The sequence below is a fragment of the Papaver somniferum genome, chromosome 4 (genome assembly GCF_003573695.1).
Source record: "Papaver somniferum cultivar HN1 chromosome 4, ASM357369v1, whole genome shotgun sequence".
NCBI classification, from domain to species: domain Eukaryota; kingdom Viridiplantae; phylum Streptophyta; class Magnoliopsida; order Ranunculales; family Papaveraceae; genus Papaver; species Papaver somniferum.
In genome coordinates, this window is record NC_039361.1 from 154,024,570 (window position 1) to 154,033,896 (window position 9,327).

General features: G+C 38.2%; 1 long non-coding RNA gene across 6 annotated transcripts; it reads right to left on the reverse strand.

The window, feature by feature from the left end:
* Positions 1-5,405: 5,405 nt before the first annotated feature.
* Positions 5,406-9,032, reverse strand: LOC113274378. Of its 6 annotated transcripts, none has more exons than XR_003322983.1 (9): positions 8,733-9,032; positions 7,936-8,338; positions 7,578-7,687; positions 6,996-7,320; positions 6,791-6,860; positions 6,536-6,665; positions 6,345-6,392; positions 5,750-5,788; positions 5,406-5,552 (listed from the first exon to the last, which is right to left on the reverse strand). It is a non-coding gene; the product is annotated as an uncharacterized LOC113274378 (long non-coding RNA). The 6 variants fall into 6 exon arrangements; XR_003322981.1 differs by having other exon boundaries at positions 7,902-8,338; XR_003322979.1 differs by adding an exon at positions 8,497-8,543 and having other exon boundaries at positions 7,578-8,338.
* Positions 9,033-9,327: the final 295 nt, after the last annotated feature.

The window sequence follows — 9,327 nt, forward strand, 5'->3', positions numbered from 1 at the left end:
CTTGGCTGAACACGAAATTCCTACAATCTTGAAAAAGATGCACGAAGGAGAACACCAAGGAAAGAAGAAATTATTTCTCCAAATTCATGAGAAATATTATTGGCCAACCATGGAAGATGATGCAGCCGCATATGTTCGGAGATGTCATCAATGCCAAGTTCATGGTAACCTCATTCACACTCCTTGTCTCCTATTAAATTCTGTGAACAGTCCATGGCCATTCTACAGCTGGGGACTGGATATTATCGGGAAAATCAATCCAGCATCTTCAAAGCAACATGAATATATCATTACAACAACTGAGTATTTCACCAAGTGGGTTGAAGCTATTCCTCTCCGAAGCACCACTAGAGTCACAATTGCAGCTTTCATCAAAGTATATATCATATGCAGATTCGGTGTTCCTAAACACATTACCACAGATAATGGACTCCCTTCGCCAATAAACATGTTTGCAGAATTGCTCGAGGAATACGTAATCAAACAGATTTTCTCCACACCATACTATCCCTAAGGAAACGAACAAGCATAGAGTACCAACAAAACCTTGATCCGAATTCTCAGTCGAACAGTTCATGACAATCCACGAACATGGCATAAGGAATTACCCATGGATTTATGAGCCTACCGTACCGCACCAAGGAGTTAAATTGGGACTTCACCGTATTCTCTTGTTTATGGCGCTGATGCTATCCTCCCAGCTGAGATCAAGATTCGCTCTGCAAGAATCGCGGCGGCCAATGGAGTGCAATGGGATGAGGCCTAAATATCTAACTCGAGGATTAATGAGTTAGACATGCTTGAATCGAGAAGGACCAAGGTAGAAAAATATGTGTAAACCTACAAACAGAGAATTTCCAAGGAATACAACAAAATGGTAAGACCTCGAACATTTCAAGTAGGATATTTGGTTTTGAAAAAAGCAAAACATATCCAGCAAGACATGTCCGCCCCCAAGTTCTCTCCTAAATGGGAAGGGCCTTATGTAGTTGTCAAGGCAGTATCTAGCGGATATTACAAAATCTTAGCTGTTAATGGAGGATTCGAAGGAAATATCATCAATGGCAAGTGGCTTAAGGAGTATCAACGATCCTCAAAGTATTAAATTTCTAAATGTAATTTCCGTTTTCTCCAAAAGAGTATGCAGTATGCTCATTCATTAGAAATTCCAAGTATTTTATGAATCTCACAAGAATCTTTCAATCATCTACTTTATTCAAAACAACATCTCAAGCCTACATAAAAAAAAAATCTTCTCTCAAATGCTCACTCAGAGCAAACCATCCAACAGAGGATAATATCTATAGAAAACCCTGTCAAGCTTCTTCCGGAAATTTTTGGTTTTCATTTTCAAATCCTGAACCGCCTTCTCAATTCTTGCCGACTCCCAGGCAAGTATCTTCTCCTCCTCCAATATGGAAGTGGTCGCAGAAATAACATCAGCAGCAGTCGTCGCCTTGTGAATTTTGATCATCTCGAGCCTATGATGAAGCCAGCCTATGTTGAACTGCAGGGTTTCACAGTTTGAAATCATCTCGTACCATTTGTGCAGCTCGTGATTCTTTATATCTCGCAGATGCATCCGGTTCATCTCTTCAATGATCGGTCACAGCGTTGCAATTGTAGTCAGGAGGGTTGGTAGAAAGCTTTTCCATACTTCGGTCATAGCAATATGCCAGTACCTTCTCCAAATTTTGGTATACAGGGGCGCGTGACACTTGGGAATGACGAATCCACCAACTACTTCATTATTCGGGCAATTATTGATCATGGGAGCCTCAAATGGAAGTCCAGCTGTTGGGTATTCATGAGCGTGAACTCTATTCCCAGCCTCCACAGAATCAGTAGAATCTTCGTCGACACGGTTGCTGCTATCGTCAACCATGACCAAGGATTTCCCATTCTTCCTCTTTCTAGTATCGACAACAACGCAAACATCAACCTGCGATGAAGCGAAGGAATATTTAATTTTATCGAACATGGAGCATGGTAAAACTTCAGTTGAGAAGTTATGAAATTACTTACAGATGCTCCAGCTTCAGCATGAGCCGACCTGTATCGCGCAGGAGCTTTAACAGTCCGTTTGGGTCTCAAACTATGAAAAGAATATTGATTCTTCTGATTATCCTTTTGATCAGTCACCCTAATTGAACGGAGATAAGATAAAATGTGTAACTCACCGAAATGGACACTGCCGCAACACGTTCTGCGCGAGATTCACTTCTTGAAGAAACACTGCTTCCAGACATGGTGATAAGAGGTATGATCGTGATCAAAATTTCTTCTGATAGTATACAAAGGCAGCAAATGGTCGACTGTTTAAATGAAACCCTAAGTCCAACGTGGATGCTTATACCCTAACGGATAAACAAGTCTGTTGTAGTTTCTACTGAAACCCTAAATTTCGAATCAGATGCGTGACAGATGGGAGAAGAGTAACAATGCTGGGGACTGAAAGTTCAGGCGTAGTCAACATTACAACTACGTATTGATCGTCTGGTAGTCCACGTGTTTTCTAGACAGCTCATGTGATTGCACTATGTGGGTAATTATTGTCTATGCGGACATTGGTCCATCTACTGGAGATGTGAGGAATATTCAGAAAAGATATACTACAAGGAATTACGGTTCAAAAAATAATAATCTCTAAAGAAACATCTCTACATCCAAGCTGCTCAAATAACCAGAGAACATCTACTCCAACGGAAAATAAATAATCTCAGAGAGGTCTATGAGTCAAATTAATCGTCAGATTCGTCAGAGTCATCGGACTTATCAGAATTATCGGATTCATCATCATCGTCCTTTGCATAATCCTCTTCGAGTTCTTCATCAGAATAATTATCAGGGCTATTAGCGAAGTCTGGATGAATATCAAGTTCATAGTCTTCTCAGTAATCTTATTATTCACGCTCAGCCTCAAGGTCGGGTTGAACCAACCTCTCAATCTCTCTAGTGTGACGGTATGGCTTGATTTTGCGCTCCGCTGGCACCCGCACGGTTTCGTCTTCCGAAGCATCCGAGTCTGAAGCTACACCCTCATCACGAGATTGAAGCTTCTCCTAAGCTGCTGCTACCCGGCGCTGGATTCGATCCCTTCGTTGTTGACGATCAGCTAACATGTCATCCTCAGCTTTTGTTTTCAAGAGTTCCTCCTGAGTTATTCTACGGTTGATAGGGGGCACGTTGTATTTCATTTCCGCGGAATGGTCCCTCTTGGCGTGATATTCTGCTGTAGAAGTCTTCATCTCTAGAACCTTAGAATCCTCGTCTGAAGAACTGGAGGAATACTCATAATCATAGTCACTGCTGCTACTGGAAGTCACCATTGTCTGGAACCAGAAGCACAAGCATGGGATTACAGATATGCTAATACTGAATTCACGGCTAAAATGGTAATCCTCAACTTTTACCTATTTACGATTTCACGAACTTAGTGATAACAGCGTAAAACCCCAAAACTTGCTCGTTCTTTCAAACCTGCAAAGCCAAGCATAAAACGTATCATTCGAGAGTCAACACTGACTTTTCACGAAACCATGAACAATTCACATAAATTTTCATGTGAACGTCCCATGATTTTATATCACAAAACATACATCATAAAATCATGAAACACAATTGTTTATCTCTAACAATTACTCAAAAATTACTATTTTATTTGATATTTTTTTTTCAAAAAACAAAACTCACGTGCGCATAAAAAAAAAACTTTTACGTGAGTTAATTTTGCTCGATCGAGAGTTCACCTATGAAACGAGGGTCATTGCTATTTTTTATAAAAGCCTACATATTCCAAATAAAATTTCGAAAGGTCATAAACAAATTTTATCATAAACTCCAGGTCTTTTCAAAATTCCTTTAATCCTAAGGATTATTTACTACTTTTACGAACAAACTTACTTACGTTCCTAAAAGTATTTGCAAAGTTCATGCTTCGAAAACAAATTCGGGTTTCATGAAACCTAATAAACAAGAATTTTACTACTGCAACTTGACCATGTCTATTCAAAAGTTTATGAATCTCTTTCATATTAGCGATTTTTGCTCGTTCCTTCGACTAATGAACAAACGGGCATATATACGTTTTCTAAAACTTCTTCATAAATCCTACGCATGCATGCAACCATTGGATTTTTGTTTTATGAACAAATCATGAAATCATAAAGCACACTGCAAAAAAAAAGAAAAAAGAAAATCGCACGGACTTACCTGCTGGCGTCGGCCGGACTTTTGCCGGACGGTGGTTGGATGGGCGGCGGTGCTGGATCCGACGAGTTCTCCTGCTGCTGATGTTCGTGAGGTGATGAAGAGAAGAGTGGTCGGTCAATCAAAAACACAAAAATAATTTTAAGGCTTCTTCCCTTTTATATTAATTTTATTCCCAAAACCTAATAAAACACGGGTTTCCTTTTTTGGGCTCGGGCCCGTAAAACCTAAGTTGACCAAAACTGGGCCTTTGACCGACCAAACCAACAATGTTCTATCTCTCCGTGCTCACGGAGTCACGCCCTATCGTACCGTCAGGGTTCCTCACCCTAACATTTGCTCGTACATGACACCATTGGAGCAAATCGAGGATTTTGAAAACGCCTTTGTAGACCGAGTTCAACCACTGATCTCGTCGACTGAAAATCACCATTTAATGCTTATTGCGGATCATGACTGTTCCTCACTAAGCAGGGGACTTAATGTAGATGGTGGATTTTCAATAAAGGACAAAACCGTAAAATCATGAGGCACCTTTTGACACTACACCAAATTTAACGTTTAGCAACAACTAAGATTTGTTGCTGACCGGGCTTGCAACAGATTTCTGCCGTTGCTAAATACCCTGTCGCAGTTTTTCGCAACAGCTCTAGCTCTGTTGCTAATTTCGGTCAGCAACGGCTGTCGCAACAGAATGAAGGTGTTGCGAAACAAAAAATTAGCAATTAGTTTTAGCTGTTGCTACTCTGTTGCTAATTTTAGAGTTATTCTGGGATATTTTTTATTAGAACGTGATATAGTTGCTCTGGTTCAGATTTAGAAACATGTTATAGTCGTTGCTAAACTTTTGCAACAATAAAAAAAGGGTCAAGTCTTTGTTAACAAAGTCAACATCAATCTCCCTCCCAATTTATTCTGTAATACCCCCTGCAATTACCCTGATTCTTCCCTATTCTGATGATTCAATTCCTCACATTCAACATTCAATTATAATTGACTCATCAGTTGTAATGATGAAATCTAATAACCCATAAAGATTCATAAGGATTTCTTCAAAAGAAAAAAAAGATTCATCAATGTGAACTTAAGTATCACAGTTGGAAGTATGAATGTCTATAAGTATCACAAGCAACTACTGAGATGATGAAGAAGATTAAATTTTGTAATTGACATATAATGTTAAATGTTGAGATTCATACAGGGATGGGTGACCTAATTTATCATAACCCAAGTATAAGCATACAAAAGTTATCTGAATCTGTTTTAGAAGACCAAGCTCATCAAAGCCAAAGCCGGAACGTAATAGACTGCTTCTCATAACTGGTAGGACAAGCATCATCAAACTACAAATTAGAGAAACATGAAAAATTTAGAAACCCACGTAAACTTGAAGCTTGTTCTGGGTGCCATTTACCTTAGCAAGAATGGAGAACTATATATAAATGGAGTGATGTGGTCTAAGCTATAGAAGACAGGGAGTTGTTGTGATTGATGATTGTAGCCATTGACGATCTAAAAGGAAATGCCAGACTAGGTTTACCTGGTTCAATATTCAACTTCCCTTCTTGTATTTGGCAGTCTGAAAGAAAAGAAAGTATTCTGTATAAGTAAGAACCATTTCAAGATATAGATATATCAAATGCCTAAGCTCAACTCTGTAAGACAATTATTTGAAGCAAAAACAGAAGAAAATGCCATCTGTATAAGCTTAGAGACTTCAATAATACAAAAAGCAACACAATTTCAACAGTTTAAAAGTAACTGAAATATCACCACATGCTGAACAATCCTTTCGACATATACTGGAAATGCTAATGAGTCAGATAGCTCTAACTAGCCATTGAACTTTAATGTCTGTACAAGTTAGATATAGCTTTCTATGATCATGTGATCATATTTAATTGATAATCCCTTCTATGTTCTATAATGTCACTAACATTATAAGAGAAAACGCCAACCTGTGAATCCTAGTCCCAGTCTACAACTACCATATTTCTACTATGGTGTTGATGTTAACAAGTATTTTGTAAAATTACTCAAATGCAAAACTATCTTAATATCTAATTTCAGTATTCAAATTCATGCAAAAGAAAGGTAACTGAAGCAGGACTCAGGAGGTTTTCTATGTATCTTACCTTTATAGTGAGGATAATTAGATTATTGTCATAGCCTTGAAGGTATACCTAAAACAACAAAAAGAAGGGAAATACTATCGTGTTCATAGCAATAAATTACAAATTTTTTTACAGTAGATACATGAAGTATTTATTGAAGAAATGTATATAAATTGTAAGCACATTGCTACAGAACGACAGATGTAACTTACCCAGCAACTCGTTTATTGAAAAAACAAGTGACCTCCTGTTCACTCCCAGTATATAGTACACACATATCACGGTATTCCTGAAAAGCACATTCTCTTCATTGCCGGCACCACCTTTTTCTGTTTACAACCCCTACTCAATGCCAAGATGATAGGATTTCAGGAAACAACTAATCTAACAAACTTAAAGTTTAGTCAAAAATCAAAAAAAAGTTGTTTAGCAACTTCATAAGCAAAGCATAATAGAGTTGAGGATACCTGAATATTAGTGCTCTGTATCCACACTCCGTAAGGTTCCTGTGATATTTAACCATACTTGCACAAGCCTCTACACAAATATCAAAACCCCAAAGAATGAGCAAATTAAAGATTTTAGAATAATTTCCTGGATCCTCAAATGAAATTACATCAGAAGGCCTATAGGCTACAGAAAGTTCTCATTACAGATTAAAGAAAACTAAACCTGATGTTGTTGCTGCATTTGTTGTTGTGGGTTCCCATGTCTCCTTGCAATCATTCTTTGTCCAGGATGCCATTGTCGCTGGAGCGGGTATGGCATCATAAAGTTTGGGGAAACACTTGGCCTCATCCCAGGCAATAGTTGGAATTGGAAACGATAAGCTGCAAGTTATCGAACAAATCTAGGACCACCTTAACTAAAATACATCTGTTGAGGATGAGGATGTAAATGTCCTCCAAGATGATATGCAACAATACCCGTGGGTAGAGGTGTCACCGCAACAGGTGTCCGAACTTGAGAAAATTGAGTCTGCAGCACCATCTTTTCCCTAAAACAGATAAGAAACAAAACAAAATAGAAGTCAGTTTGTGAAACATGAGCAGGAAATAAAATGTTTCAAGAGAAGTGTGGGCTCAAACAATGTAAGTGGCTAGTTTACATATTAATATTAGGGAACAAACAATTTCTATACAAGAGCCGCACATACAGTATATGCATAATCTAAACCTAGCAAACTAACTTCCAACAGAAGATAAATGATAACTCTATATCTTGAAACAAAAGTGGTGTTGCACGGTTACATACACAAAGCAGGTTCTGCACAACAGCCAAGTAAATCTGAACTCCATTCGTCATCCCGCTGTGATCCTCTTCTTGATAATAGATCTTTTCCCGATGGAACTAAAGAACTATCTCTGCACAACATTACTGTAAGATTAGAAAACCACTATATTAATAAAATAGATTATGTTGCCCAACGACACAGTATAACAGCTTGTGCCTCTGTCGTCCCATAAGACTGGAATGAACCAAGGATACTTCCAACAGGTTTTCACGGAGGCTGTGCCTTCAAAATACATATACCTACCGTATAATTCTTATTCTTGTGATTATAAATTTATGATCTACCTGTGGTATTCAAAGCAACCAAATTGAAGCCAACCTTGAGGATGCTTTGCGAGTGTCACTGGGTGTAACATAGCTTTCACTATAGGTTTGTCTTTTGTCAGAATCGACGTATGAATGATCTGGATCCTTTTTCACTAATTTTTTAGGTGTGTCATCGGCTGAGAATTCGCTGCAGATTCTGTAACTTCGAGCAAACGCTGGATCACTTGACACTGACCAACATCCAAGTTAGGGATTTTTTCTTGTCACACCAGGAAAGAAATCTTCGACTAAATTGAGCAGTAGTAGAGCTCTCACAACATCATATGTCCCAATTGCGGACCATAAATATACTACGAAAGCAGCATAAATAATTTCACAAAGAAAAACATATAGACTCAGCAAAGAATAAGCAACCCATTTCTTCGAACTATGCCCAAGTATTTCAGAATGTGCACCTGCACCAAAAATAAGATTTCAACATCAATTAACTGCAGCAACTATGCAACCAGAAATTGAAATAAACATTTAGGGGTTAGAATCAACAAATAAAACCCGAAGTTTACGATTGATTGAAAAGATTTAAAAGCAAAACAGATGATCAATAGTAGCTAACTGAATGAGTTTCCCGTCGATTATTGTTAAAGCCATCTCTTGTAGTTCCTATAAAGTTTGAACAAAAGTAAAAGAATCAAAAATAGGACCTGAAATTGATGATTGCTCAAACCTGAATATCGTCCTCGTATCTATGATTTCAACAAATAGATTTCAAAAGCTCTAAATTACAGAAAATTGGAAACCCTAATTGAAAATTTTGGGGAAAATAGATAAAAATAGAGAAGAGACAGTTACCCGTATCACCCGGATTTTTGTAATCGCCAGCCATTGATGATGATGTCTGAAGAGGAGTCCGTCTTCTGGGTTTTGGGTGTTCTTCATCGCTTCAAAAAACAACATGAGTGAGAAACAGAATCAAAACCTAAGTAAGAAGAGATAAAAGTATTAGGAGAGAACAAAAACAGTAAAGGAAGAAACTGAGACATAAATAGTAAGAGATAGAGATCAACAGAAACGTAAAGATTGAGAATCTGTAGATCTAGAGGAAGAAAGAGAAACGAGACTTGGGGAAGAGAGGGTCTCATGGCTGCCTGAAGGTTTTCGCAAGTGAAGGAGTTTGTAAAGTGAAGAAGAAAGAGATAGGTATAGGAATGGGTTAAAGGGGTGGAATAATGTTTCAGTTCCAAAACAACTCCAGTTGACTGGGCGAAAAAATACCTAAAAGTGTTTCCATCCACACGAACTGCTGGCACGCCTATTTCCTCTGTTGCTAATAGCAACAGCAAACCAGCAGTTACGAATTTAGAAACAGAGACAAGTTGTTGCTAAACTTTAGCAACATGTGTTCTTTGTTGCTAATTAGCAACAGCTTTAGCTCTGTTGCTAATCC